Source organism: Thalassophryne amazonica, chromosome 6 (assembly GCF_902500255.1).
Source record: "Thalassophryne amazonica chromosome 6, fThaAma1.1, whole genome shotgun sequence".
In the NCBI taxonomy this organism is placed as follows: domain Eukaryota; kingdom Metazoa; phylum Chordata; class Actinopteri; order Batrachoidiformes; family Batrachoididae; genus Thalassophryne; species Thalassophryne amazonica.
Window position 1 is genome coordinate 97,320,403 of NC_047108.1, and position 17,882 is coordinate 97,338,284.

General features: G+C 40.6%; 1 protein-coding gene and 1 long non-coding RNA gene across 3 annotated transcripts in view; both read left to right on the forward strand.

Moving 5' to 3' along the window:
- The window catches only part of LOC117512710 (metabotropic glutamate receptor 4-like), a 673,449-nt gene that overhangs the window by 292,165 nt on the left and 363,402 nt on the right, over positions 1-17,882 (forward strand). The gene's annotated exons all lie outside the window — the stretch shown is intronic.
- Positions 4,383-14,653, forward strand: LOC117512713. Its single transcript, XR_004561366.1, has 5 exons — positions 4,383-4,394; positions 8,989-8,996; positions 9,477-9,482; positions 11,883-11,889; positions 14,547-14,653. It is a non-coding gene; the product is annotated as an uncharacterized LOC117512713 (long non-coding RNA).

Sequence of the window (17,882 nt, forward strand, 5' to 3'; positions counted from 1 at the left end):
TCAGGAACGGCATCCGGCGTAAAACCAGTTCAACATGCAGGTCCACCTTGGATTTGCTGTGGCGACCCCGAGTACAAACAAGAGAGCAGCTGAAGGGATTTACTACATGTACTACATTACTACATGTATTCATTCAACATTAATTATCAGTTGGCTGGGAAATAATTGGGGTATCCACTGCATCCATCCATCCTGTATATTAAAGAAATTTACATTAAATTTACTGCAGTTTCCTAAAACACATCATTAATCTGTTTAGCTACAATAATACACACACACACACACACACTGCTATAAGAACACTGATGAAGCATTTAATAAATTCCAAACATGTCAGCTGTCTAGTTGCTGCTGTTTGCATTCAGAACACATGGAGATGGGAAGTTTTTAGTGCAGACAGCTAAAGGAGGAACATGAGCAGAATTACAGTGGAGAATTTGGTTTTTAAAATGCAAAACGTCTTCCTTTAAACTTTCTTATATGTGTTGTTGGAATTGTAACACATTCTGAATACATATAACCAACAGTCTATACCAAACAGGATGCAGCTTTGCCTCGGAAATAGCCATACAGCCTGCACAGATAAAAAAAAAAAAAAGACGCTGGACATGTTAGAGATTTCATTCTGTGCTGACTGCAGCAAAAAAATCACATCTCAGTGTAAAGATGCTGCACTGAATTCTGAGGACTGCATATTTTTGCAGATTTCAATTTGCTTGAGGCTTAAAAACTCACTTTAGTCAGATGCTGTTAATACAATCACATATAGCTTGGATTTACTAAAAAATGCATATTTATTGCTTTCATCCAAAGCCCTCCTGAAGGACAAGTTGTCCCATTTGAGCAAATTCGGAGCTCACTGAGAGTTTGGAGTTTTAGGAGGGGGGGGGGGGGGGGGGGTGACTCGGCCGGATGTCACGATCAACTCCGATACCTGCAAGCCCCCTGCTGAGCTCTGACTGTCTCAGCAGAGTACTGAACACGTGCACAGTGCAAAATTCATACATACAATAGCTTTATTTTTTGTGTAGGTTTTACAGTTTAAACATATCTGAAGCAGAGGCGGCTCCAGAAGATTTTGTTTTTTGTTTTGTTCTAGGTGGTTAGTTGGGGGGCATGAGTGGTGACAACAGAATCTGTAGAAAATGTGCAAATATGCATTTTAAAGTAATTTCCAAGAGTCTGTGACATATATGTTGTTTATTTTACAAGTAAATTAGCAATATATGGAACTAGCAATAGTGGTTGCTGCATGTGAGCCTGATCCTGTCGCATCTCGGCAACTAAGCAGAGTGCGTCCTGTTTAGTACTTGGATAGGAGACCTCTTCATATGACCAGAGGATGTGTCTGTGTTTCCAGGTAAAACTAGAGTTGCGTCAGGAAGCACATCCAGTGTAAAACTTGTCCCAAATCCCAATGCAAATGATGGATCTGCTGTGGCGGCCTGAAAGAAACAGGGGCAACTGAAAGACACACAACAGCAATTGGTCATTAAAAAAGACCGCTCCCTTTCTGAGAAGATGCAGGTGTAAATTTGTACAATGTACAGGGAGAGCAATAAGATGAATAACAAATGGGCTTATGAAGTGTCGGACTGTCACTCTCCCATTTGTCATTTTCAACATGATTGGCTTCCAGCTTGGAGATATTTGACAAGCAGATGTACCATAAAAAAAAATAAAAAAAAACTTGAGGGATCAAAAACAAATTGAACTGGAGCTCCATGAGCAAGCTCATAAAATCAACCGCTGCTTTGCCAGTGCTGATTGGTGGACTGCTGCAGAGATGGTTGTTGTTCTGGAAGGTTCTCATTCCACAGAGGAACGCTGGAGCTCTGACAAACCATCGGGTTCCTGGTCACCTCCCTGACTCAGGCCCTTCTCCCCTGATCGCTCAGTTTAGACATTCAGCCAGCTCTAGGAAGAGTCCTGCTGGATCCAAACTTCTTTAATTTATGAATGATGGAGGCCACTGTGCTCAATGGGACCTTTAAAGCAACAGAAATGTTTCTGTACCCTTCCCCAGATTTGTGCCTCCAGACAATTTTCTCTCGGAGGTCTGCAGACAGTTTCTTTGACTTCATGCTTGGTTTGTGCTCTGACATGCACTGTCAACTGTGGGACCTTATATGTAGAAACATCTCAAGGAGGATCAGTGGATGCACCAAGATGCACCTGAGCTCAATTTTGAGCTTCATGGCAAAGGCTGTGAATGCTTATGTACATGTAATTTCTTAGCTTCTTATTTTTAAAGCATTTTCAAAGAAAATCACATTGTCATTATGGGGCATTGTGTGTCTAATTTTGAGGGAAAAAATGCATTTCATCCATTTTGTAATAAAGCTGTAATATAACAAAATGTGGAAAAAGTGAAGCCCTGGGAATACTTCCTGGATACACTTGACATGAATTAAACTAGTCTGCATCGAAGACCCCAACAAGTCTGTTTGTAAATGTAAATAAAGACTCAGATGACAATTATTTTCCTTCCTGTACATCTTCACATTGTGTTAAATTCTATTGAAATCCATAAACCAGTGTAGGAGGAGTTGTGCTAACAACAGCTGAGCTCAAGGTTGTGCAGGGAAGACACGACACACACTTTCTCTCAAAAATTAAAGAAGTTGAGGACAGTCTGTTGGTGCTATGCATGCAGCAAGCAGGGCATAAGGCTGTTTTTAGCAGGCTACATTCATGACTGCACCACGTGCACGCGCAGCTGCTTTAACCTCCACTTATTTTATTGTGACTGCATCAAAATTAACATCGTTATCACTTTGCATAAGTGTGACTTAGTGTCATGATGACTTGTTGTTAAACTTTCTGATTAATCTGTGGTGCCAAACCATTGGGAGGCGGTCCATACAGATCACAGATCAACTACTATATATACCCCCTATGAGTTGCTTGTGGGGGGTAAATAACAATGAATCCATATACATTATGTGCCATGTGAGTGGTGTGAACTCGCTCAGTTGTTGGAATGACATTCTGTCAAACGGGTGGGTATTTAGGGAGATGATGAGTAGAACTTGCATTGTGAGAGAATGTCAACCCCATTTCTCTTTGTATGGTCCAGCATACAGGTGCCTCAGTGTTGAGCTCCCTTGTTGTTGGAGAAGACCAAGGGGACACCTAGGTTTCAGATACTAGATGGTCACTTTCAAGAGGTGGGAATGGACTAGTTGTCTGTCTGTGTGGCTGCCATCCAGGAACTGGGGATGCACTGTGGTGCAATGCAAGGCCCAGTGCATGATCCCAGACATGACTCCAAGCTCAGCTTTTGGACAGGAAAACGATACAACTCAAGAAGACATTCCCCCAAACCCAGAACAAGCTCAGTTGAAACCCTGCATGTGGCCATGAGTGAGAGACTAATATCTTTACTGAAATGGCTCATTTTGAGTATCGTATCACTTTTGATTCTCAAAACACGATCTGTCATTCAGACACGACAGGGTACAGAAAGGAAATTACTAATGCATGCACTTCATCTCGTCTGTCTCAGAGACATTCTTATCCTAACATTGGCTTTAAGAGAACTCATGATAAGCGGCATGATGGAAAAAAAAAATGGGATACATTTGAAGTCACAGTCACGGGGGAATTAGCGAGGTTCAGATAACAGCGACTGCCACTCAGGCAATTCTTTGAGTCAGCATGCCGCCATTGCTGGAATTTAAATCTCGACTGAGATGTAAAGCTTTCAGTCGACGGTGCAGCGGCTCCTTTACTTCCATCATTTAGGTTGTCAAACTCACATGATTCTGCCTGGGAAGTCCCATTAGCTGGGTTTTGCTCTTGATAAGTGGCTATGGAGATGGATGTGCCGGGGTCCGGTTTGACACAGTGCTGCTTTGATCACACAGCGAGTCGCCGTAGCCCCGGGTGCTTTGTGAAGTATCTGTAGCAAATGGGGCAAGTGTGCGACTCGGGCTGCAGTAATATCGCCATGAACTGACACCGTTCCACACACAGCCACTAATCTTAAGCAGAAAACCAGAAATAAAACCGCTCCCTTTACTTTTCCTATTTGCATGACTTTGTTTCGGTTTCCCAATAGCATTGAATGCTTTGTTCATACTAACGGTTTGTACCAGTAACCTTCCACTGAAGTGGAATCTGAAACTACATTTACTGTTTTAAATTAAACGTGAGTGGGACGGCATGCTGACAACAATTAAAGATTGATAGAAATCTGTAAGTAACAAAGATAACGCAATGCCAGTGTGGTGCGTACTGTTTTCCATCACTCCTCCAAAACAACCTCCTGAAAGTACTGCAGTTAAAGCAGACTTCTGAAAGTACTGCAGTTAAAGCAGACTCAGAGAAGAACTGCTTAATCATTTCAGAAGAAAGAAGAGTACATTCTTGTTGGTTAGAATGATAATGAAGTACAAAACCCTCTTGCAGTTTTTATTTTTTCCTGTCTGGCGAGAGAGGTGCCCTACTTTAGCAAAGTCTGTCTTTTGCAGCATGCCAAAAAAAAAAGAAAAAAGAGAAAAGACAAATATAGATAACATAATTATATCAAACAATGTAGAAGAAAATGGGATCTCAGTGAGAAGAGAAGCTCAGAATGGTGAACAGCAAAGCCCTGGAGACATTGTCGTCCTCCAGTTAGGTTGATTTCTAGGTGATGGTACATTGTTATTTTTATGGAGCGCACAAACTATGATGCATTAAGGCAGTGGTTCCCAAAGTGGGTGTGTGTGTGTGTGTGTGTGGGGGGGGGGGGGGGGGGGGGGGGACAAGCAGTGGTGGGCACAGTTCTGCCAATCTGCTAACCGCTAATTATAAAAGCTAACTTTTTCGTTAACAGATTAGCTTTTCAGATAACTTTGAAAACCATCAGCGGACCAATTAGCTTCCAATAACTTTTAGACCGCTAACATATTTTTGCAGGCATAGTGAATAAAGCTTAACTCTCTGGGGTCCGAGGGCATTTTTTGGACAGTTCACTCGCCTGGCATAAATGCTTTATTATGTCTCTTTTTTCAGGACAACGTGTTCTTTCATAATATATATGCTTTTGTTGTCTTTTAAAGTGTAATAAAGGTTTACAATCACAAATAACAAAGAAAAAAGTAAAGCAGGAAATTATTTTCCACACACATTTATTCAAAACACACAGCAAACTATAACAAACAACTGTTTTGACACTTTATAAAGGTAATTAGAGGTCTTGTGTGAAAGACTGTACAACAAAATAGTTCAACAATAAACGCAAATGCACATTTTGAACAATATATACAAAATGGTCTATGCATTTATGCTCCAGTCTGAGGGGTGGCCCCTCTCCCTCACTTCATTGATATGGTAAACAGTGCTTTACGCCAGAGGGAGAGAGCCACAGAGTAATCCAGTAACATTCGAATGCAAATTAGTGGAGCAATCCTGATAGGTACACACTCTTTGTTTGAGCACGTGAGATTGTCATGCGAGGCTCTCTGTCTACTTTTACTTTCGCTGTGCATAATGGCGCAGGGCGCATTGGAGGACTTAGGGGGCTATTCAAATGGGCCAAATAGTAAGATATTACTCCTGAAAATGATCTTTGGTTTATCACATGAGGTAAATCTGCCCTACGATTGGATTTTGGAAAACCATGTGACGGTGAACTAATTCCGATTGGACGCTCATATTGCACACGTCATCACACAGTTTCTATGAGGAGTACAAAGATGGCCGACGGTGGATCGAAAGTCCATGGAGTTAACTTTTCAGCAAAAAAAGAAAAAGAAAAAAAGAGTACGTTTCTATCTCATATCATTCAAAAGTTATTTATAATTTGGTAAATGTTGGTCCCAGCCATCATATATGACGGCGTCTGCCCCAGAGGGTTAACAGTTAAAAACATTTTTAAAGTCTGTAATCATAGATTTTAGTGCCTGCCTGTTACATGTTTTGACATGCAGACAGACAGCTGTGAGCGGTAGCGCTCAATCTTCTACCAGCAGAGGAAAGCTGGCTACCAGAGAGAAAGGAAGAGGGAGGGGAAAAAATATTTATTTTCACACCATACAGACTTGCAGGCGTATCAGACGAGTTATGCACAGAAACTCAAACTAAAGTCATTTCAAATGGCAACTTTCAGGCTTTAAGAAACACTATAAGAAATCAGGAAAAAAAATTGTGGCAGTCAGTAACGGTTACTTTTTTAGACCAAGCAGAGGGAAAAAAATATGGAATCTCTCAATTCTGAGGAAAAAATATGGAATCATGAAAAACAAAAGAACGCTCCAACACATCATTAGTATTTTGTTGCACCACCTCTGGCTTTTATAACAGCTTGCAGTCTCTGAGGCATGGACTTAATGAGTGACAAATAGTACTCTTCATCAGTCTGGCTCCAACATTCTCTGATTGCTGTTGCCAGATCAGCTTTGCAGGTTGGAGCCTTGTCATGGACCATTTTCTTCAACTTCCACCAAAGATTTTCAATTGGATTAAGATCTGGACTATTTGCAGGCCATGACATTGACCCTATGTGTCTTTTTGCAAGGAATGTTTTCACAGTTTTTGCTCTATGGCAAGATGCATTATCATCTTGAAAAATTATTTCATCATCCCCAAACATCCTTTCAATTGATAGGATAAGAAAAGTGTCCAAAATATCAACGTAAACTTGTGCATTTATTGATGATGTAATGACACCGATCTCCCCAGTGCCTTTACCTGACATGCAGCCCCATATCATCAATGACTGTGGAAATTTACATGTTCTCTTCAGGCAGTATAAATCTCATTGGAACAGCACCAAACAAAAGTTCCAGCATCATCACCTTGCCCAATGCAGGTTCGAGATTCATCACTGAATATGACTTCCATCCAGTCATCCACAGTTCACGATTGCTTTTCCTTAGCCCTTTGTAACCTTGTTTTTTTCTGTTTAGGTGTTAATGATGGCTTTTGTTTAGTTTTTCTGTATGTAAATCCCATTTCCTTTAGGCGTTTTTTTTACAGTTCGGTCACAGACGTTGACTCCAGTTTCCTCCCATTCGTTCCTCATTTGTTTTGTTGTGCATTTTCGATTTTTGAGACATATTGCTTTAAGTTTTCTGTCTTGACACTTTGATGTCTTCCTTGGTCTACCAGTATGTTTGCCTTTAACAACCTTCCCATGTTGTTTGTATTTGGTCCAGAGTTTAGACACAGCTGACTGTGAACAACCAACATCTTTTGCAACACTGCGTGATGATTTACCCTCTTTTAAGAGTTTGATAATCCTCTCCTTTGTTTCAATTGACATCTCTCGTGTTGGAGCCATGATTCATGTCAGTCCACTTGGTGCAACAGCTCTCCAAGGTGTGATCACTTCTTTTTAGATACAGACTAACGAGCAGATCTGATTTGATACAGGTGTTAGTTTTGAGGATGAAAATTTACAGGGTGATTCCATAATTGAGTGAGTCCATATTTTTTCCCTCTGCTTGGTCTAAAAAAGTAACCGTTACTGACTGCCACAATTTTTTTTTTCACGATTTCTTATAGTGTTATAGTGTTTCTTAAAGCCAGAAAGTTGCCATTTGAAATGACTTTAGTTTTGTGTCATGTCTGTGATCTGCTTTTTTTTCTACAAAAATAAACAACTGAATGAACATCCTCCGAGGCCGGTGATTCCATAATTTTTGCCAGGGGTTGTATATACAGCCAAGTGGACTCTGTGTGTGTGCGCATGTGTATGGTTTCAATCACAGAGAAAGTGGGAAGAGCTGACATTTGCTGTTCGGTATGTTTATGTATTTCGGAAAGTTGACAGGACAAATATTTTGGGAGAAATTGGGGATATTAGTTAAGTACACTGAACAAATGATGTTGCTAATTACATTCTGGACTAACATCATTCCAGCAGGCAGCAGTACACCATGTCAGCTACCAATTTTATAAACACTACCCAATCTAACAGGCATCATGCTAGCATATTATATCTATCTATACCCCCCCCCCCCACACACACACACACTATGAGAGGTCTGGGAGCTTGAGAGTCTTGCATAGTATCTTAACTGTTCTTAGGACTGCACTCTTCTGGACAGAGACCTCTGGTGTTGTCTGGAATCTGCTGGAACCACTCTTCCAGTTTGGGAGTTACAGCTCATAATGCTCGCATTACCACTGGGACCATATTGGACATGACCTTCCACGTCTGCTGCAGTTGTTCCGTCAGCCCTTAGTACTTCTTGATTTTCTCGTGCTCCTTCTTTCTGATGTTGCTCTCTGCTGGGATTGCCACATCGAGCACAACTGTGGTCATCTTTTCCCTGTCAACCACCACTGTGTGTGGTTGGTTGGACAGTAGCTGCTCATCTGTTTAGAATTTGAAGTCCCACAGGACCTCAGCCCTGTTGTTCTTAGGACTTCGTCATTTGTTGGGGAAACAATGCTGATGAGAAATTGGCTACTGGAACAACACATCCATCTATCTATCAAGACTGATCCAACTAGTGTTGTGTCTGATTTTGATCATTCATTTAATTGCTTTCTGTGTTGTTTAGTACAGTTCTCACTACTTTTTTCACAAATAACTTTGTTTGTTTGGAGTCCAGTGTAGGGAGACATTTTGCTCTGATTCTTTGCTGTGAAAGTGAAGAAAGCCTTTAGAGACAAAATTTCAAAAATGACAAAACGACTACCTGCAGGTGCGCACAGAGCAGAAAGCCATAACCCAGACTAATGTGCTTTTTATGTACGTCCTTCATGTCAAGGTAATCAGCAGCATCCGGCTTTATGAGCAGAGAGACGCATCAGGATAAGAAGAACAGAGCTGAGTCAGGGTTGCCACCGATCCCACTATGCGTTGCATCTTTTTTTGTAAAGTTATTGTTTATGAGCATGCAGGTTTTAGTCACAGTGTTGTGCAACAGCTCTGCATGTGTCATTTCCACATAGGTGTTGTAAACAGTGATGCAGTGAAAAGAAAGACAGTATTTATAATAGAAAAATAGCAGAGCTTACAGAATTTCATGTTTCTGTATTGAGCAAGAGAAATAACTGTTCCCAGACATTCGCCCCTGATGATCAGGTCTCTGTTCAGGATGATGTTTATGTTGCAATAATACCTACAGAAACCTATTTCTGTAGACGGTACTCACCAAAAAACAAACAAAAAAACAAACAAACAAATGTTGCTGTACAGCAAATTATATAAATATATAGTTAATAAAACAAACAGCTGTGGTCATGGTGGCCATCAGACGTAGGCTTTGTAAATGAAAAAAGCTGACGTACAACAAGCTTACGTCAACCACACCTGCTCATAATTTTCATCATGCATGTGATAATAAGATTATCCCTGCAACAAAAGCCCAGACAAGTTCAGCAAGTGGCAGACAAACTGCAGTAAGTTCAATCACATCTGTTCATAATATGCATCAACCAACCACCATTCAGGTTTCAAACAGGTCTATGGGATATTACATATGCAAAAAAAAAAATGCTCCTTGGTTCCGATAAATTTTACCAGCAAAAAAAAGTTAATGGTCAAAAACATTTGTAAACCCTAAAATAAAACATTTTATCCCGTTTGTTGCGTTTTTAGCAGACTGGTTGCCTGTCACTTGCTGATGACGCTATCATTAAGCACAAAACGTGATTGGCCGCTCGACGCAGGGAGGATTGTGGGTAGTGTAGTTCAGGTTCACTTTGGATGTTACAGTAACTTGTCTACTTAACACAAAAACAAAACAGACTAATTTTAACATTATTTTATTTTATTTCTTTGTGGATGTAATTTCATCACCAAGACTCTGTGTGGGAGAGGAGCTCTCATGGCACAGGTGTGTGTACAGAGTGAGGGGCTTTTCTTCACATTTAGACACCGTTTTGGATTTTTTTTAAATGGACGCATTATGTGGATTATTTCTTCAGATGAATCCCACTGAAACGAACAGGTAAGAATTTATATTTACTACGCGTATTTCACTCTGCCAATCAATGCATTAATGGATGTATTTCAGTTGTTTAAGCCGCAAAAAAAAAAGTGGCAGCTTTTAGCTCGTAAATGATGGTGTATCTAATACCGAGATAAACTGTGAATTCTAACACTGTGTTTTACTGATTTTGAAAGATGATGACAGTGTTTGGGGTTTTATTTTTTATTTATTCATTTTTTGTGTGTTCTTTGTGTTTGTAATCCTTGAATTTACCCAGCAGCCCCTGCGATGCTTAAAGTGAAATTGGTTTATCAGATGCCGACAGTGTAATCTGATGTGGCCGCATCCAAATCAATACTAATATTGGTTATCTATAATAAAGATAAAGTTTTTAGTAGTTTATCCGTTTTGTTGTCATAAAACAACTTTTCAGTTATATGATTAATGGTTATCGAAGCTAACTTTTTGGTTAGCTGTGCCCACCACTGCGCTTGAGGTATGCTAAAGCACATTTGGACAAGCCAGCTTCATTTTGGAATCAGGTGCTGTGGACTGATGAAACTAAAACTGAGTTATTTGGACATAACAAGGGGCAGTATGCATGGCTGAAAAAGAACACAGCATTCCAAAAAAATGCTTGCTACCTATAGTAAAATTTGGAGGTGGTTCTATCATGCTGTGTGGCTGTGTGGCCAGTGCAGGTACTGGGAATCTTGTTAAAGTTAAGGGTCACATGGATTTCTGTCAATATCAGCAGATTCTTGAGAACAATGTTCATGAATCAGTAACAAAGTTGAAGTTGTGCCGGGGCTGGATCTTTCAACAAGACAACGACCCTAAACACTACTGAAAATCCAAAGGCCAACTTTTTAAGACATAATATTTTAGAGCAATTGTCTGCATAAAACAACTTAAAAAAAAACATTTGGATTGAAGTAAGTTTAATGTATTGCTGAGGTGTTCAATTGTCAAGCACATGCATTTCATTAAGTTTAATGTGTTTGTAGTCTATGCAAGTGTGTTAGAGGAAAATTCAAGCGTCAGTTCGGGACTCTATATAAATCGGCAGATACTCAAATATTAAATGACTGATCGAGATAAAAAATGATCGAAATATCCTTACTTCTGGATCTGGGAGGAAGATCAACTGCATCAGTTGTAAATGAGTTTGTACAGACATGCACACAGAGCAATGACAAATCCTCTTGAATTTTAGCAGCCTATTATATTTGATAAAACCTTAATGATGCTAAGAATGATGGTGCATTTTTTTCCTCTCAAAGGGAAACTTTTCATATTTTCCCCAAAACAAATCAGCATTGTTTAATAAGAACAACACTATCAATCACCCAGCTAATACGGTGCCAGTTATGTAAGCGCGTGTAATGGAGGGAAGCATCAAAACAATGAATGCTTTTCTTTAAGGGGACAGTTATAACAATAGACAGTGACAAAAGTCTTCTCCAGAAATATGGTGTGCTTATTTGCAAACCAGGTTAAAAGGAGAGCTTCCACGTTTCAGACAGTGATGGAACATTGTCAGTTGTATCAAAATTATATATATAACAGCTGCTCAGAAGTTTTATGTCAAAAGCCAAGCCATTTTGTTTCTTTTTTTTTTTTTTGTCGCTACGGATGTTTTCTAGCTTCAGTCCACATGGCTTTTGGCCTCTGATCTGCAGCCATATGATGACAGATGGAGGGATGTCTCCGATAAGTCTGACAGATTGAGAGCACACAGATACATCCTGATGCAATCAAAGGCAATACAGGTCTATGTTTGTCTCTTTTCTTTGGATTTCTCGCTTCTTTTCACTTTCTGAAAATGAAAAATAGAAATAATGCAACAAAGTTTACATTACAGAATTTCCTTTCCCTGCATACTTTTTTATGGCTTCAAAGGTGCAGTGCCTTTTCAGCAAAATGTAATTCATAGTGAAATCTAGTTATTATGACCAATTGGTAAACTTTGATGGCATCAAATGAAGCCCTACCGGAAGAAAAAAGTCTTGTAGTTCCTTGACTGGCCACTTGAGGCTGGCTCCCAAAAAGAGCACATTCCCATAGGAGTGTATGTCAAAATGTCCAACTTCAGAGCAGAAATATACATTTTACAGCCTGATACAAAAAACAGTTTTGGTCTGTGTTGGCAGTTTGCCCTTCAGCTGTATGGACAACTGTACTGGGGGTGAATTTGTTTCTAACTTTTTAATTTAAGACCTTTTAAGCCATAAAGATCTGATGTTGAACATCTCCACATCTCACTGACTACGTTTACATGCAGCCAATAACCCTTTCATAACCGGAATATTGGCAATAACCTGGTTGCGCACGACCGTGTAAACACCCGCAAAACCCCGAATATGCTCATATTCCGGTTTTTAAAAACCGAATAAGACCCCTGGGTTACTCCTTTTCTAACCTGAATATCAGGTCATATAAACGCACATCAGGATATCCCCATAGAAAGGAGCATTATTTTGTGTTCTGCGTATGTCCTATCCACAAGGAATCTTGGTCTTTTGAGTACGGCAACTACTTGTATGCAGCGCATGCAAAGAAGCAGAGATAAACAGCGCATTGTGTTCTGCATCCTTATCAGGCGGGCCGGTCGCGGCACCGGTTGGCATCACCGCGATTGCTCTCACTGCCTCTGATGCGCTTACTGAGTCTGCGGGTTCGGTAAATGCCGCAGCGGGCCACTCACACCGCCCCCCCGCCCCCCCTCTGCTGTGCGGAGCTGCGTCAAATCTGGCAATAGGTCCAGAGACTACACTCGGTGTTTTGATGCGGAGGCAGCCCGCAGGAGAGATAAGTGAGAAAAATGTTAATGCCTGTTTGAGAAAAGTGTGTAGTGAGGGGTTTTACATGAAGCAGGATTACATGAAGTAGGATTTGCATGAACCCCAGACCAAATAAAGCACCGGTGGAAGACGTGCGTCGCTGTTTAGATGGAGATATTCCAAATTATACCAGTGACCATGTACGAGGTCTATTAGAAAAGTATCCAACCTTATTATTTTTTTCAAAAACCATATGGATTTGAATCACGTGTAATTACATCAGACATGCTTGAACCCTCGTGGGCATGCAAGAGTTTTTTCACGCCTGTCGGTTATGTCATTCGCCTGTGGGCAGTCTTTGAGTGAGGAGTCGTCCACCCTCTCGTTGACTTTTTCATTGCTCAGAGACTGCTGCTTTGTTTGATAAAAATTTTTTCAAAGCTGTAAGGCACAACTGAGTGGACACCATTCGATAAATTCAGCTGGTTTTCGGTAAAAATTTTAACGGCTGATGAGAGATTTTGGTCTTGTAGTGTCGCTTTAAGGATGGCCCACGGCGGCTGACGACGATCTGCGCTTCGAGGCGGCAGCATCTCGCCGTTTCAAGTTGAAAACTTCCACATTTCAGGCTCTGTTGACCCAGGAAGTCGTCAGAGAACAGAGAACTTTCAGAAGAAGTCGGCATGAGGAGTTTATTCGGACATTCCATTGTTAACGGACATTTTGTAATGAAAGAACGTGCGGGCAGAGTCGCATGTCGGGCCGGACCCGACCGCGGGGGGTCGCCACAGGAAAAACACCTCCTTAACAGGCAAGTTGGAACATGCCCAGCTGTTAAACAATTTCTCAGTTACTCACTTGTTGAAAGCCATCAAAAGCCGCCTGAATTTTACAAATGGTTTTCAACACGGAGGTGTTTTTCCTGTCGCGGCGCACACAGATTTGCAAAGGCTTCACGGAAACGACTCGGCGAATTTGCGCACACGTCTTTCATTAAAAAATGTCCTTAAACAGTGGAATGTCCGCATAAAGTCCTCATGCCGGCCTCTTCTGAATCTTCTCTGTTCTCTCACGACGTCCTGGGTGAATTAAGCCTTAAATTAGGATGTTTTCAGGTCGAAACAGGCAGACGACGGCACCTGGAAGCGCTGCAGGACGTCCCACTCCGTGGGAAGTCTTTACACCGACAGAAACACCCCATAATCTCTCATCAGCCGTTAAACTTTTCACCGAAAACCAGCTTAATTTCTCGAATAGTATCCACTCGGATATTCCTCACAGGTCCAGAAAAAATTTTGATAAAGCAACGCGCGCCGTCTCGAGCAGCGTGTGAAACAAAGGAATTCAGCCGAGAGGGCGGGACCACATCTCACTCAAGGCCTGCCCACAGGGAAATGATGTCACCGACACACGTGAAAAAACTCACGCATGCTCACGAGGGTTCAAGCATGATTGGTGGAATCGCATGTCATTCAAATCCATATAGTTAAAAAAAAATAAAAGGGTCGGTTTATTGTCTAATAGTCCTCATATACAGGAGTAACTGTCTGCTTAAACATGTAAACGGGTTATTCCTAATGATTCAGAAACTGGAATATTGACCTTAACCCGAATATTAACTGCATGTAAACGTAGTCAGTGTGTCCATAGCTACCAGCTTGATGCGACTGGTAGCTGTTGTGGATTCTGTGTCTGTTTCTTTTGGATTGGAGTATTTTATTACAAAAACCTTGAATAATATGGATCGCTGTGTGGTGAAACGTTCCAGCGGATCATTGAAAATGTCTCTGCTGCAATATTTGTGCTGAGTGAAATTCTTTTCGGATTTAATGTTACATGGTTTACGGTGTTTTGAGCAGCTGTCAGTAGTGTCACCCATTAAGTTTAGGCTTGTTGCATGGGAACATGTACACTCACTTATTGTTTCCTGTTACAAAGTACGTCACAAACTTGCACCCCAGAGATGACAGTAATGACGCGGGGCAGCCATTTATGGAATGTCACTAGTTAAGGTATAGTTAAGATGTAGTTACTGTTTAATCTTTAGTTTAGTCTAGCACCAACAGCATTTCCTGTATATTCGTTTTGTGAATTGTTCTGTAATTTATATCTGTAGCATGGCCCAAGCAGATAGTCACCCCTTTGAGTCTGGTCTGCTTGAGGTTTCTTCCTCAGAGGGAGTTTTTCCTTACCACTGTTGCTCTGGGGGTTAGTAAGGTTAGACCTTACTTGTGTGAAGCTCCTTGAGGCAACTCTTTTGTGATTTGGTGCTATATAAATGAAAATAAATCTATTCGGTTGTTAAGTGTGATGTAACATCACGTGATTTTCAACTTCCAGCTCCAAACAACAAGAAAAAAATGCACGCTTTGTCAGCCGTTTGTGGTCGTTGGTCTTCTGCATCAGCTGAGCTTCTTTCAAAGCTAAGACCTCACAGGCAGAGTTCCCGGATGTGCGACTGAGTCAGTAGGTCGGAAACATCACCTGAGCTGTTGTTTATAGATTCCCAGCTGATGACAAACAGAAACAGAAGTGGCTACAACTGATCTGGTAGGCCCCCTACTGTGGCCTTTTTGTTTTATTGCTGATGCTGTAGCAGCTGTACTGACCATTTATGAAATGAATCTCAATTTACATAACCATAAGTGTTTTGTTTGGACCCGGACACAGATTTATCACGTGATACGTTACATCAGAGCTTAACAGTCCCCTTTCTTGGAATGTATTTGATATCAGGCCCATTAATGATGCACAGACATTAAGCATGTGGAGATTAATCAATACGAATCGGTATCTAGATACAAACATATGTGATGGGAGTGCATCGATTCATTCAGTGTGCATTGATGCATTTGACTGGTTGAATCGTGTTGCATCGCTTGCTGTCCGCATCGATTTTTTCCAAGGTACACTGAAAAGGATTATTTCTCTACATTGATTGCAGACTGCAGTGGGTCTGCCATCTGCTTTAAGTTTGAAGCAACGAAGCAGTGCTTTGACCCACTGTTCGCTGGTTCTCTGCTTCACTGGTTTTCAGAAGTGGCAAGTCCACTGGCATGGGCACCAGCCCATGCGTAAACTGAAGCTGTCCATCAGGAAAAGGAAATAACAACAACAACAATAATAATAATAATAATAATAATATTATCCTCTGTTTTGTGGGACTAAGTACACAGCTCCAAAGAGTCGCACAGATTTCGGTCAGAATTAATAACTTCAGAGCAAATCGCTGTTTTAATCAAATGACACCTCTTTCCATACGTTATAATACAAACTACAACCGACCAAACCTGGGTTTTGTTTTCCCCCAAAATGAGACATCCTGAGTTTTTCATGAATTACATCTTGAAATTACAGCATGAAAGCTTACATTAACATGAAACATCAGTGGGCCGTAAGTAACAGGATTTATAATGTACTTAAAAAATACACACATGCTAAAATAAATACATGTATGCTATCTCGTTATTGATGCTAACATGATGCTAATGGTTCAATGTTTGCATAAAACCTGCTAACGGGAAAACTTGCTCACAAAGTTAGGGATGAGACAAAAAAAATGAAAGTCCATAAATTGTTCTTTTTACAGGTGCAATTGATATAGCATGAAAAAAACAAAGAAATTGACATTAAGATTGTCAAGATTGGTTAAGAAATAAGGAAGTTATGGTAATTTTAGTCTAAGAAAAATCTGAATATTTTTTCCTATCAATCAATTACGCACGGTCATTTTTGCATTCTCAAAAACCACGTTCTCAGTATCGGATTGTCATAAAACTTCACCATTATGTTGACAAATTATAATATTTTAGGGCTACTTACCTTTGAATGAGTGCTGTAAAGGCGATCGTGGTTTTTACACTTGGTAAAGTTGAGCAAAATTTTCAGCACAAACGAAGTACATGAAAGAAACGGCAGAATTGAACCGGACAAAAACGAGGTCAAAGAGGAACTTCCTGCCTACGTCTTTACAAGGAATTCCATGGGAATCCTCTGCACACAATGATAAACACGCATCGATGGAATGCGCATGCAGGCCTCGATCAGGAGATTGTCTCATCCCTAACAAAGTCACGAGCATCACATAATGAAATACTAATGGGCTAATGTCAGCATGAGCCGAGTGCCTCAATTGTGAGCAATGGGATTAATAATGTGCTTAAAAAAGCAAAAACAATACAACAATTTTGATTAGAAAAATCTAATAGCTTCATCTTTAGGTAATTTTACATGTTGCATATTATCTATCTCACTGTGTGTTTTTTCAGGTTTTTGGTGCACAGGCTAACAAACGTATCCTTTTAACGGACACAGATTTGGCATGATAATGTTTAGTGTGAGTGATGTGTGGTACTTCTATTTCTTGGGAGAAAAGCAGCCCCACTGCAGCTGTGGCACATTGTTGCCATTGTCGAATGTTATGCATTACTGCAGCACAGCAGTGTGGCTTTCTGCTGATCTGTACTTCTCTACAGCCTCTTACTATGAGTAAAATGTATCCCGCCACGTTAATAATTAAAGAGCCATGAGCAGTGTTGAATATGTTGGGTGAGGGTGTTACAGCCTGAGTATGCTTGATAGCTTTCTTTTTATGTTCAAGATTGCAACCATTATTAGGACTTGGCTTCTTTTGGTCAGATCGGTGTGACCTATGAGAGAGACAATCTAGCACAGGGTATCTGATGGGATCTGTAACATTGGCAAAGTGGTAAACTGTATAGGACTGTGATGGATGGTGAGCAGCAGAAGGATGCAAGGTAATATTTTCGGTGGAGAAATCTCATTTTCTCCAAGGTACCTTAAGGGAGCCCTAAACTCAATCAAACATGAATGTAATCAAACATGCCATTGCTCTTTGTAGCCATGGTGGGATTTTTCTGCCCATGATTAGAGCAATGGCTCTCTCTCTCTCCCCCTCCTTTTTATCACTCCATAAATAGACAACAATCAAAGCGGCTGAGGTTACAGTGAGGTTATACTGAAGATCCAGGAGCACCGCATTATATTGCTTGTGATCTTCCTGACTGAACTTTACATTAAGTTGAAATGAAAGGCCAAACACATCCAATGCACAGCCGATACAGGAACAGATCTCTTTAGGCAAAGGCTATTCGCCCAACCATTGGGCACATAAATATAATGTCTGGCGTATAACGCCAGACATTATAGCACAAAACGCAGTTTAGATGCACAAAACGTAATGTTTTGTGCATCTAAACTACGT